The sequence below is a fragment of the Oncorhynchus masou genome, chromosome 11, assembly GCF_036934945.1.
Source record: "Oncorhynchus masou masou isolate Uvic2021 chromosome 11, UVic_Omas_1.1, whole genome shotgun sequence".
In the NCBI taxonomy this organism is placed as follows: Eukaryota; Metazoa; Chordata; class Actinopteri; order Salmoniformes; family Salmonidae; genus Oncorhynchus; species Oncorhynchus masou.
The window spans coordinates 33487368-33501374 of NC_088222.1; the positions used below are offsets into that span (position 1 = coordinate 33487368).

Consider the following 14007-nt stretch of genomic DNA (forward strand, 5'->3'; position numbering starts at 1 on the left):
ATCTCTCCCTCTATCAATTTCCCCCTCTCTAAGTGACCTAGATCCCCATTGGATTGATGACAATCCCTCTCTCCAGTCCTCCATCCATCAGTCATAAAATCAACCTCAAGTTATGACCAACAGGGAAGTGAGCCAAAGCGTTCCACAGGGATGCTGGCACATGTGGACTCCAATGCTTCCCACAGTTGTGTCAAGTTGGCTGGATGTCCTTTGGGTGGTGGACCATTTTTGATACACACAGGAAACTGTTGAGCGTGAAGAACCCAGCAGCGTTTCAGTTCTTGACACAAGCCAGTGCACCTGTTACCTACTACCATACCCCATTCAAAAGGCACCTAAATATTTTGTCTTGCCCATTCACCCTCTGAATGGCACACATACAAAATCCATGCCTCATTTGTCTCCTCCCTTTATCTACACCGATTGAAGTGGATTTAACAAGAGAAATCAACAAGGGATGATAGCTTTAACCTGGATTAACCTGGCCATTCTACAGTGCATTCGGAAAGTATTCACACCCCTTGACTTTTCCACATTCTGTTACATTGCAGCCTTATTAAAAAATGTATTCAATTGTATTTTCTCACCCCTCAATCTACACACATTACCCCATAATGACAAAGCAAAATCAGGTTCAGACAAAAAAAGAAATCAACAAAAAAATCAGTTATTTCCAAAAGTATTCAGACCCTTTGTTATGACACTCTAAATTGAGCTCAGGTGCATCCTGTTTCCATTGATCAACCTTGAGATGTTTCGACAATTTGATTGGAGTCCACCTGTGGTAAATAAAATTAATTGGACATTTGGAAAGGCGCACTCGTCTATACAAGGTCCCACAGCTGACAGTGTATGTCAGAGCAAAAACTAAGCCACGAGGTCGAAGGAATTGTCCATAAAGGTCCGAGACAGGATTGTGTTGAAGCACAGATCTGGGGAAGGGAACCAAAACATTTCTGCAACATTGAAGGTCCCCAAGAACAGTGGCCTCCATCATTCTGAAATGGAATACGTTTAGAACCCCCAAGAGATTTCAGCTTCCAGCCAAACTGAGCAATCTGGGGAGAAAGTCCTTGTTCAGGGAGGTGACCAACAACCTGATGGTCACTATGACAGATCTCCAGAGTTCCTCATCAAATCAAATCACATGTTATTGGTCACATACACATGGTTAGCAGATGTTAATGCGAGTGTAGCGAAATGCTTGTGCTTCTAGTTCCAACAGTGAAGTAATATCTAACAAGTTAGCTAACAATTCCCCAACAACTACTTAATACACACAAATCTAAAGGGGTGAATGAGAATATGTACATATAAATATATGGATGAGTGATGGCCAAGCGGCATAGGCAAGGTGCAATAGATGGTATAAAATACAGTATATACATATGATATGAACAATGTAACATATGTAACATTATTAAAGTGGCATTATTTAAAGTGACTAGTGATCCATTTATTAAAGTGGCAAGTGATTGAGTCTCAATGTAGGCAGCAGCCTCTCTGAGTAAGTGATTGCTGTTTAGCAGTCTGATGGCCTTGAGAAAGAAGCTGTTTAACAGTCTATCGGTCCAAGCTTTGATGCACCTGTACTGACCTCACCTTCTGGATGGTAGCGATGTGAACAGGCAGTGGCTCGGGTGGTTATTGTCGTTGATGATGTTTTTGGTCTTCCTGTGACATTGGGTGGTGTAGGTGTCATGGAGGGCAGGTAGTTTTCACAACGGTGATACGTTGTGCAGGCAGCACCACCCTCTGGAGAGCCTTGCGGTTGAGGGTGGTGCAGTTGCCGCACCAGGCGGTGATACAGCCCGACAGGATGCTCTCGATTGTGCATCTGTAAAAGTTTGTCAGGGTTTTGGGTGACAAGCCAAATTTATTCAGCCTCCGGTGTTACGCCTTCTTCACCACACTGTCTGTGTGGGTAGACTATTTCACTTGGTCTGTGATGTGTTCGCCGAGAAACGTAAAACTTTACACCTTCTCCACTGCTGTCCATTCGATGTGGATAGGGGGTTGCTTCCTCTGCTGTTTCCTGAAGTCCATGATCATCTCCTTTGTTTTGTTGACGTTGAGTTAGAGGTTGTTTTCCTGACACCACACTCCGAGTGCTCTCACCTCCTCCCCGCAAACGGTCTCGTCGTTGTTGGCAATCAAGCCCACTACTGTCGTGTCGTCTGCAAACTTGATGATTGAGTTGGAGGCGTGCATAGCCACGCAGTCGTGAGTGAACAGGGAGTACAGGAGGGGGCTGAGCATGCATCCTTGTGGGGCCCCAGTGTTGAGGGTCAGCGACGTGGAGATGTTTCCTACCTTCACCACCTGGGGGCAGCCCGTCAGAAAGTCCAGGACCCAATTGCACAGGGCAGGGTTGAGACCCAGGGTCTTCAGCTTGAAGAGGAGCTTGGAGGGTACTATGGTGTTGAATGCTGAGCTGTCCTCAATGAACAACATTCTTAGATAGGTATTCCTCTTGTCCAGATGGGATAAGGCAGTGTGATGACGATTGCATCGTCTGGGGACCTGTTGGGGTAGTATGCAAACTGAAGTGGGTCTAGGGTGGCCGGTAAGGTGGAGGTGATATGATCCTTGACTAGTCTCTCAAAGCACTTCTTGATGACAAAAGTGAGTGCCATGGAGCGGTAGTCATTTAGTTTAGTTATCTTTGCATTATTGGGTACAGGAACAATGGTGGCCATCTTGAAGGTTCTTGAAGCATCCTCTGTGGAGATGGGAGAACCTTCCAGAAAGACAACTATCTCTGCAGCACTCCACCAATCAGGCCTTTATGGTGGCCAGACGGAAGCCACTCCTCAGTAAGTAGAAAATTCCAAGGGTGTGAAAAGCTGTCATCAAGGCAAAGGGTGGCTATTTTGAAGAATCTCAAATATAAAATATTTAGATTTGTTTAAAACTTTTTTGGTTACTACATGATTCCATATGTGTTATTTCATAGTTTTGATGTCAACCATGTAGAAAATAAAGAAAAACCCTGGATGAGTAAATGTGTCTAAACATTTGACTATATATATATATGACACAAAACGGCAACCCACTAACACAGTTAGGGAGGGAGAGTAATCCTAAGCACCCCCACTCTGTCCTCTGAGTTTAATCTAACCTGTCTCATATCTCCAACCCACAGCAGAGCAGCATCACGCGCCACTTCAGCCGTATACTGCACTAGGCCCTGTGTCACTGACACCCACATCTGTTTTCTCTCCTCTGCTCTGTCATACTGCGACACCCATTCTTCTCTACACTCATACCGCCTTCCCTGGTTCCATCCCCTTCTCACTCCCTGGGTATCACTCGCTCAGTGCCGTACATACACTACAGTGAGTGATGAACCACATGTGATTCTAATTAGGCCAGACACAGTACCAGTGTATTGTTCCCACCAGCGCAACACTCATCCATTACATACCACTGCCTACCGAGCATACCCCATAGACTATATATATGAAGACGTTGGGGAGAAGTACCACGATAACAGAGGAATTACAGAGAAGTAAATGTTGGCGCCCCAGGGGCCAAAGGCCACGTTTCTCAGTTTGTGTTTATAGTTAGAGGAAAATAATGGTTTTCTTGGATCAGCAGTCATCTAAACACCATTCATCCAAGTCAATTTTTTTGTAGCCTATTCTGTAATATTCTGTCAGGACTGTAATGCTGTGCGGTGGTTCTTGTAAAGTTTGACTAATGGCATGAGGAGTGGCATAAGCATTAACACATGGGTCCTTGCTGCCACTGCCAGAGCTCACAGTACAGTGTGTGTGTGTGTGTGTGTGTGTGTGTGTGTGTGTGTGTGTGTGTGTGTGTGTGTGTGTGTGTGTGTGTGTGTGTGTGTGTGTGTGGATGGTTGGCCCCCTTCTGGTCCTGGATGGTTGGAGATGTCAGGCTGGTGATCAAGGAAAGGCAGGAAGCAAAAGATCCAGTGCATGGTTTTTATTTAAGGCATTTGGAGCAGGTGCAGGTATTTACAAAATTATACTAAAGCCAACAAGATTGCTGGACCAGGCTCAAATTAAATAATAAACTAAGAAAAAAACTAGTCAAAAGAAGATAAAGACTGAAGATCATCATGACTAGTCCGTGGGGCTCACAGAAGCCCCAACTAACCCTTGCAGAGACAGGTGGCCATTTTGAATTCAAAATAAAGCTCTACACCTGAGCATTTATATTTCTCCTGGCAGCGACCAGGTGACAGGAAACACTTGTGTTGTTAGAAAGCACTTTGTCAAACTAAGCCAATAAACACTTAGCAAAGACTAACACTCAATAATACGTTACAGATAAATACATAGAATATGTTCAAGACCTAGGATAGAGCAGAAACTCTTTCAACCTCCATTAATTAGTACTGGCGTCTTCCTTCTTAACGAGCACCTGAGTGCTTACATGTTTGTAAGACAGAGATCTCTCACACACAAACATGTCTAAGTACTGCTTCAGACTAGCAAATAGTAGGCCTACTGCTTTCAACTAAAAAAATAATAAATCAACTTGATCTGATGTCTCTGTAATTTATATCCAATGTTTAGAAAGTATTTTGAACAAATAGGTAAGACACTCAACCAAAATGCATGGTGAGTGACCAAGCAATTATATAAAAATGTTCTGAGACATGGGAGCTGTGAGCTGTGAGGGAGCACAGAGTTAGTTGACCAGTGTGTGTTCGATCCTTCTTCAGCACAGCAAAACCTCCCAATCAATCTTATTCTGTATTAACATTACGTGTGTGTGTGCATGCATGAACATTTCGTGAACTAATTTGTGTGTATTTTGTGAACAAATGTGCGTGTGTCAGCACATATACATATGCATGTATGCTCATGCATAACCTCTGGGGGACCCATGGAACCAGAGTTCTCTATGGTATCTGCATAGACCTCCTGGTAGGTTTTGTGTTTTATCAAAAGCAGATCAGATTGAGCCAGGCGGAAAGAGGGGCGCACAGTACTTAGATCTAAACCCATATTGGTGATGAAATGACCTAAAACATACAGATTCTGGATAATCCTGAATGAAAATTTAAAGGCATTTTGCTGTGCTGAAGAAGGATCTAACACACAATGCTAACCTCCCCTGTAATTGTAATGGTGAGAGGTTAGCATGTCTTGGAGGTATGATATTTGTACGTCTAACTTAAACTCATCATTATTCAAGATTCATTCAGCACTATCCGTAATCATGAAAGCATCCACATTCATGTATAAACATATTCTATTTTTTATTTTTTTTACATTGAAAGTGACTCTAAAATGACACTACAATATTTACCATTGATTTCTATTCGGCACAAAACACACAACCAAAACAAACAGCAAAAACCGCAGTCATTTCTAAACGGTTCCCCCGATAAGGATGAAAAAACCCTCAAATTGAAGCTGACAGTCTGCACTTTAACCTCAGTCATTGTATCATTTCAAATCCAAAGTGCTGGAGTACAGAGCAAAAACAACAACAAATGTCACTGTCCCAATACTTTTGGAGCTCAGTGTAAATGTATGTGATTGTGACGGCTATTATTTCCCCCAAAGCTATGTGTTGAAACCTTGCCAAGCGTGGAGCATAGAAATGGGATAGGGACGAAGACATATTGAGGGGTGACATCACTGGATTGTTCCGAGTACATTATTGTTGGGGGAATTGTTAGGGTGTTAGGGGGATAAAGAGGAGAGGATGTTCCTGAGTTGCACGCGTGTGAATGCTGAGAGGACAGAGATGACTCTCCTGGAACCTGGACAAAGGCACATGTCTTACTGCTGCAGCCTCTGGGAAAGATACAAGATAGGGAGTCTATTCCAGTAGCACTTCTCACTACACCTTGACAAGAGTTCTATCATTGCCACACAGGTGTGTACCAACTCTCTGCCAATGGGCAATACACAACATTTGACCAACAAGTGCTTTGTTGGACCAACAAGTGTCTACTTGGCACCAGCCCTAATATTTTGTATGTATTATGGAAAATATGAACTCGTCATGAGGGGCCTCAGTGGCACACGGGTCTGCATTCCTCAATCCACACATGCAGTCAGGGCCGGCCCTAGACTTTTGGGGGCCCCAAGTTAAGTTTAGTTAATTTCCTGCAATTCTACATATTTTGCAAAGGGTGGAGAGATTTGTTTTTAGTTTTTAATATGATATTTGAGTAAGAATGACGACCAAAATCAATGGGACCCACCCCAGTCGGTAATTCGATGAATGCTACAAGCATAGATAGCTTGCTACACTAATTTACCAATTTAAAATGAGATAATTGAGTGACTGTCAGTGACTGACATAACAAGAGACAAACTGCTGATGCACGAGCAAATTTAGAAATTGCACCTTGTGTATTGTACAATTCTAACTCTCATCAGTAAGTTGAGTTCCTGACAGTTCCTCCCCAAAAAAGCAGGCCTTCAAAAGGGGGTGCAGGCCACCTGTTGGCCATCCCTGGTCTAGCTGGTCTGACCAGCATGGTCTAGCTGGTTACCGATTGACACATACCAGGTTATGCTGGTGACACCGGCATACTCGTGACCAAGTTGGTCCATGATGGTCTGACCACACCCATCATTATCATATTTCCCAGCATGCTGATTTTTATAATTGTTTGTTTCAATATCTTTGTTGTGTTTTTGCACGTACATTGATTGACTAATTAATCTTATGCTACACAAAGATAAATAACATACATTTGGCAAAACTAATCCAATCTGTCAGCTGGACTTGCACCCGTTACCGAAATGGTTGTTTCAGTTTAGATGGTTTAGGTAGTCTGATTTATTCATCTTTCTAACCCTGGCAGTCATTCTGAATGCATATTGTGGGCGAATAAAAGTTCAAATTGTTGGATATCCCCACTGTCTTGTTGGATATCCCCACTGTCTTGATCCCAATAGGAATCACTTTGCAAGACGGCATGATGACATGAAGCTGGTTTTGTAACAGCGAAAGGCTGGTCACCAGAAAAAAAACATGCAGCGAAGACTGGTCACCACGAAAAGACAGCGAAGGCACCAGCAAATACACAACAAAGTCTGGTCATCAGCAAAATGCCCTTTCCTTTCCCCCCTCATGAAACATTCAATGTGCCGCCACAAAGACCGTTGAGGAAACAACAGTGAAACTGTGAGTGTGAAAGAGAGAAATGTGTGAGACAGCTTTGCCTGACATAAAGCTGGATGTCGCTTTCAATTAAAAGCAACAACACGGCCTTGAAGAGAGAGAAACAAACAGCTCAGAGGGAGGGAGGGTCCGGCTTCTCAAACAGACCAGTTGTTTAGTAATATGTCACAACTGACAAGGCAAGAAATAAACTCTGATTTTGTTCTCCTATGATATTCAAATCACATGGCCTGGAATTTGAGAGAGTTGTTTGGAAAAAAAGTAAATAAATATAATCCTAAACATTAACATTTCTAGCCTTCAAGTTTCTAGGTCATACAAATATTAATACAAATTGCTTATGAGTAACATAAGTCAGTGTCATTTCTCAAAACAAAGAGTACAGGTGGGGTCTATGAGGAGCTCTCACAGTGTGGAAGTCCCCTTTCACCTGGCTGCCCGGCTGGCCAGACTGGGCTGTGCAGAATGCTTTGTGATCAGGCTAACCAGATCGTGGTGAGAAATTACCGGGGCCCAATGAGGCCAGCTGTAAGGCGAGAGGCCCTGGATGGGGCCGCACCCACAGGAGGGGGGGGGTTCTTTCACATGACGTGATGCTAGCTTTGGGCCTGACTGTAACAGATCCAGCACAGCTCCTCTCTTCAGGCCTCCTCACACACCTTTGTGTCTGTCTCCTTCCTGCCATGTCGCCCATTGAGACACTTGCACTCAGCCACTTCACAGGCCCTGTACAGAGCACTGGTAGAACACAGGACACTGAGCTAGTGTTTGTGATACCGCCTCAGGGCCGGATGTGTGTGTGTGTTGCAGGATGTGTGAACGGAGCGCTGAGCTCTTACCACCACTAGAGGAGTCAAGGATACCTCCAAGTCCCATCCACCATAGCAGGGCCAGAGAGCCACAGGAATGCAGCATCTGTGTACAGCTCAGCTCCTTCAATCCAACCGGGGCCAAAAACGTAAACACACATTAGCTGACTAAAGCGTCCCAACCCGCTGGTTTACATGCCACCCATAACTCTGTGAAGGGCTGTTTGTTTTCCACTCAGCCTCTGCCACGCAGCTACGTAAACATCCCGGCTTATGCAATGTGTTATTGTTTCCTTTCTTTTTGTCACAACCAATTGTCATAAGAGCTGAAAACGCCACAGTGAGGGCCTATCGTCCGTTCTGAGGTTAATTGCTGGTGACTTTCCGTACAAGAACCGCAGGGCCAGCTTTCGTAATGAAGCGCTCCGTATTCGCCGGGAGATCATTTGGAGAGCCGTTTGTCAGCACAGAAGTCACAACAGTTCAAGCGGTGGTGAATATTAGCATCACCTGACAAGCGGTGGTGAATATTAGCATCACCTGACAAGCGGTGGTGAATATTAGCATCACCTGACAAGCGGTGGTGAATATTAGCATCACCTGACAAGCGGTGGTGAATATTAGCATCACCTGACAAGCGGTGGTGAATATTAGCATCACCTGACAAGCGGTGGTGAATATTAGCATCACCTGACAAGCGGTGGTGAATATTAGCATCACCTGACAAGCGGTGTGTCTAGACTGCCACCAGGGATGGGGCGCAGCTCACTAGAGGAAACCTGTAATGTGTTTAACTTTTCATCAGGAGGATTATTTGTCACGTCACAGGATTATATAGACTAAAATCAGTACCCTGTGAATGTCAGTTGACTCCACCATCGACAATTACTCATGATTTTCAATCAGAATAGTACTAAACACTAATCCTGATGGTAAATGCTGCAGTTCTGTCCACTATGGTAAAAATATAAATAGTATTAGTGTTTCTCATAATATATCAGGGAGAGTAGGCCTAGTCCTTTCCGACTCCCTAAGGAGGGCAATCAAGGGGCCTCTGCTGGCTCTACTTCAACTTTAGAGGGGCCTAAGCAGGTGTGGCCTACCAGGCCAGTTCCAGGTCAATAACAAGGCCTCCAGTAGAGGTCAGGACAATCTGTAGTGGTGGTCCATATTTCTCCATACGTCCAGTATACAGTCTCTAATGAGGGTCCCTGGTTGTTACGGGAAGAATATTACGGCTATGGCTGTCATCTATACTTTTAGTGATTTTTCATTAGAAAACTGTGGTATGTGGGTTAAAATAAAACCAAATTAAATTCCATACATTTTGAAGAATACAAATTCAAATGTGAGAAGAACGTATAGATTTCTGTGACACAAAACATCAAAAACAAACAGATAAAACAGAAACACATACATGGTTTTTATATTCAAAGAAATTAGAAAAGCTTAAGAGCATCCATTGATTGTATTCCCTTCTTATTCTTACAGAGAATAGTATTCAAAGTGGCAAAGTAATTATTTAAATCTACCCTTAAAAATATTGAATAGTGTAATATTTTTTGCATGAATTACAATCAAATTCATCAACATACTTTTGGTAAGTGGAGAATCGTGGACTATCAAAAACAAAAAGAACATGACAAACTTGCCGATGGATGCCCCTACTAAATATTTTAGTCCAGCAGAAGATCCACCCAAAACATAGTCCATGTGGGCTTTAATGACATTATGAAGGGCAGCTCTGAACAGTTGAAACTGGATTTTAAAGAGCTGATTGATTCTCTGCTAGACACGAATAAAAAACATCATATCTGGCACTTTTCCCTCTCTGAATCGTGGCATTGAACACTTTAGCAGGATTCTCTCTTCACAATTGGCTACATGATTATCGCAACTCAATGGGTTTGCCTTTTGTTGACAATTGATTCCTTTTGGAAAAAAACAAGTTTCATTAGGAGGATGGGATCCACCCAAATCATTTGGGTTCCTGGACCCTATCACAGCATTATAAGGCTGTGTTGAGACAATGTCTTATCAATGACCCAAACCCAACTCAGATGTATGGTGGTATCATACATGTTGTATTGTAGATACAGTGCATTCAGAAAGTGTTCAGACCTCTTGAATTGCTCCACATTTTGTTACGTTACAGCCTCATTCTAAAATGTATTAAATTGTTCTCCCCCCTCATCAATATACACACAATACCCCATAATGACAAAGCAATTTTTTTGATTAAATATCACATTTTCCTAAGTATATAGACCCTTTACTCAGTACTTTGTTGAAGCACCTTTGGCAGCAATTACAACCTCAAAAACTTTTGGGTATGACGCGACAAGCTTGGAACACTTGTATTTGGGGAGTTTCTCCCATTCTTCTCTCGAGCTCTGTCAGGTTGGTTGGGTGATCATTGCTGCACAGCTATTCTCAAGTCTCTCCAAAGATGTTCGATCGGGTTCAAGTCCGGGCTCTGGCTGGGCCACTCAAGGACATTCAGAGACTTGTCCCAAAGCCACTCCTGTGTTGTATTGGCTGTGTGCTTAGGGTCATTGTCCTGTTGGAAGGTGAACTCTTGCTCTTCTGCACCCCAGTATCTCTACTTGCATAACATCATCTGCACATTATCACTCCAGTATTAATGCTCAATTGTATTTATTTTCACCTCTATGGCCTATTTATTTCCTACCTCCTACATTTGCACACACAGTACATAGATTGGTCAATTTTTCTTTTATTTTGTGTTTTTGACTGTATGTTTGTTTATGTGCAACTCTGTGTTGTTGTTTGTCGCACTGCTTTGCTTTATTTGGCCAGGTCGCAGTTGTAAATGAGAACTTGTTCTCAACTGGCCTAACTGGTTAAATAAAGGAAAAATCAAATGTAAAAAATAAAAACATTCGCCCCAGTCTGAAGTGCTGAGCAGGTTTTCATCAAGGATCTCGCTGTACTTTACTCTGTTCATCTTTCCCTCAATTCTGACTAGTCTCCAAGTCCCTGCCGCTGAAAAACATCCCCTAGCATGATGCTGCCACCACCACGCTTGGCATTCAGGCCAAAAAGTTACATTTTGGTTTCATCAAACGAAAGAATCTTGTTTTTCGTGGTCTGAGAGTATTCATGTGCCTTTTGGCAAACTCCAAGCGGGCTGTCATGTGCCTTTTACTGAAGAGTAGCTTCCGCCTGGCAACTGTACCGCAAAGGCCTGATTGGTGGAGAACTGCAGAGATGGTTGGCTATCTGGAAGGTTCTCCCAACTCCACAGAGGAACTCTGGACCTCTATCAAAGTGACCATCAGGTTCTTGGTCACCTCCCAGACCAAGGCCCTTCTCCCCCGATTGCTCAGTTTGGCCAGAAGGCCAGCTCTAGGAAGAGTCTTCCTAGTTCCAAACTTCTTCCATTTAAGAATGATGGAGGCCACTGTGTTCTTGGGGACCTTCAATGCTGCAGACATTTTTTGGTAATCTCCCCCAGATCTGTGCGTCAACACAATCCCGTCTTGGAGCTCTACGGACAATTTCTTCGACCTCATGGCTTGGTTTTTGCTCAATCAAGTTGTAGAAACATCTCATGGATGATAAATGGAAACAGGATGCACTTGAAATCCATTTCGAGTCTAATATCAAAGATTCTGAGTACTTATGTAAATACAGTATTTCTATTTTTTTGATAACATTTCTAAAAACCTGTTTTCGCTTTGTCATTATGGGGTAGTGTGTGCAGATTGGGGAGGGAAAAAAATATCATACATTTTAGAATACGGCTGTAACATAACAAAATGTGGAAAAAGTCAAGGGGTTTGAATACCTTCCAAATGCACTGTAAATACAAATGCATACAGTAAACACATTGGAAAAACAAATGCCCAATTGATTCTGTCCCAGATTGACAAAATGTTAATTTCTCATCAACATTTCAAAAATATTTACAAAGACTAGTTGGATGGGAAACATCTGAGTTATTTTAAAAAGTGTTTCTCTCACTTTGTGAGTACATATGTGACCAGTTTCAGGAAACTAGGGGGTATGTCGCGGGTCACTACTTCATAGAAGAGCAGTTTGAACGTAAACTATGACAATCGGTTTGTATTGCTAGTACTCTATGGATTGGGATCATGCTTCATTGTTTAGCTAGCTAGCTTCATATATAAACAAAATACCCCTTAAAGCTGACTGTTAGCTCGCTAGCTGACGTTAGATGTCTTCCTCGCTCGCTAGCTAACATTACGTTTATGATCTGTGTGTAGTAATGTTCTCAGAATGCCATTTAACATGGCTAGTTATAGCCTAATGTTAGCTAGCTAACTAGTTAACATTGGACCTATTTGGTTAACTTTAGCTAGCTATGACAATAGGCTTGTATTGCTAGTACTCTATGGATTAGGATTATGGTTCCTTGTTTAGCTAGCATGTCTAAACAAAAGACTCCACAAGATGATTACATGACCCATCAAGCTGGCCAGGTGTGTCTGACAGTGATTATGGCCATCTATTGTATAATAATGCCAGAATATTTGTATCTGGAAATTGTCTTTCAGCATCAGTAGAACACGCCTGACTCTCCTCAACCAGCCATACAAGGAGAATGGTCTAATGCCTCCCAACAAAAAGAGAGCTGCTCCAAGCAAGCACAGGTTACACCTAAAGCATGAGGACTTGCTGCGAGTGGTGAACTTCAACAACTACGCGGAAGATAATGCAATAGTATTACCAGGACACCACACAGGCCACAAACACTTTGGTGGAAAGCTGCTGCCATCCCATGTGACAAAAGCAGCAGTGAGGCATCTCTACGAGGAATCGATGACAACACTTGGTATGTAAAGCATAAACAACACGTTTTGATTATTTAATTGACCTCCAACATGTTTGGCATTACTTGATTGGCAGATACTTATGCTGTAAAGGAGAAAGAAAATGAATTCAGGTCAAAAATATGGAAAGCAGAAAAGGACTTCAAGGATAAAGTGGAGCAGAGGTTCTGTACAGGCAATCCAAGACAAGCATGGGAAGGGCATAATGCAATGATGGGAAAAGAAAGGAAAAGAGAGAACAATAATATGGTAGACTGTTCATCCTTTGTAAACAATCCAAATTGTTTTTAATGGAAGATTTGATACCGGCGATTTTAAAGACGAATGTAAACAAATATGTGAGACTTTCCCCAAATCCTCTCCTGTTCAGATAACAGAGAACGAGGTGGCCTCATGCTTGCTAAATATTAAGCCACGCAAAGCACCAGGCCAGACGGACTACTGGGCAAAGCACTGAAGGTCTGCGCCGACCAGCTCAAGGGAGTTCTCACACGACTGTTTCAACTCCTGCTGAGCACCTGTACAGTTCCAAAATGGAAGGTGTCGATCATTTAACCGGAGCCTAAGAAGTCAGGGGCCAAATCCCCGAATGACTTTCGACTGTGGCCCTCACGCGTCTTTTAGCCAAATGCATGGAAAGGGTTGTTAGTACAGTAAGCACCTTACGCTTTCCATAGCGGATGAACTAGACCGTTACAGTTTGCCTAGAAGGCACAGAGGGGGAGTCACCTTCAACATGCAAAATCATATGCACACATTTTATTTATTGATTTTAGTTCAGCTTCAATACAATGCAAGTACACACACTGCTGAAACAACTAATGGTCCTGAATGTCAATGGATGCCTCGCAGGTTTGATCAAGGATTTTTTAACTGACCGCCCACAGAGGGTCCTCAAGAATGGGGCCCTCTCTGTTGAACTGACCCTGAACACAGGGGTGCCCCAGGGGTGTGTCCTTTCACCGTTGTTGTTCTCCATCTACACTGACGAGATGAAAAGCCAAAGAAACAATGTGAGCCTTTTTATGTACCATGATGACATGGCTCTGGTAGGACCTTTTTTTTTTAAAGATGCTACATCAGATGGGGACAAACAGTATATAAAGTATGCTAATGTGTGGTGTGAAGGCATTTGGGCAGAGGTGTAAAGTACTTCAGTAAAAATACTTTAAAGTACTACTTAAGTATTTTTTGGGGCTATCTATACATTACTTTACTATTTATATTTTTGGCAACTTTTACTTCACTACTAATAATAATTT

The 14007-nt window shown here is 42.7% G+C and overlaps 1 protein-coding gene across 1 annotated transcript in view; it reads right to left on the reverse strand.

The window, feature by feature from the left end:
• LOC135548568 (UV radiation resistance-associated gene protein-like) overlaps positions 1-14007 on the reverse strand; it is a 165113-nt gene that overhangs the window by 16346 nt on the left and 134760 nt on the right. The window lies entirely within an intron of this gene.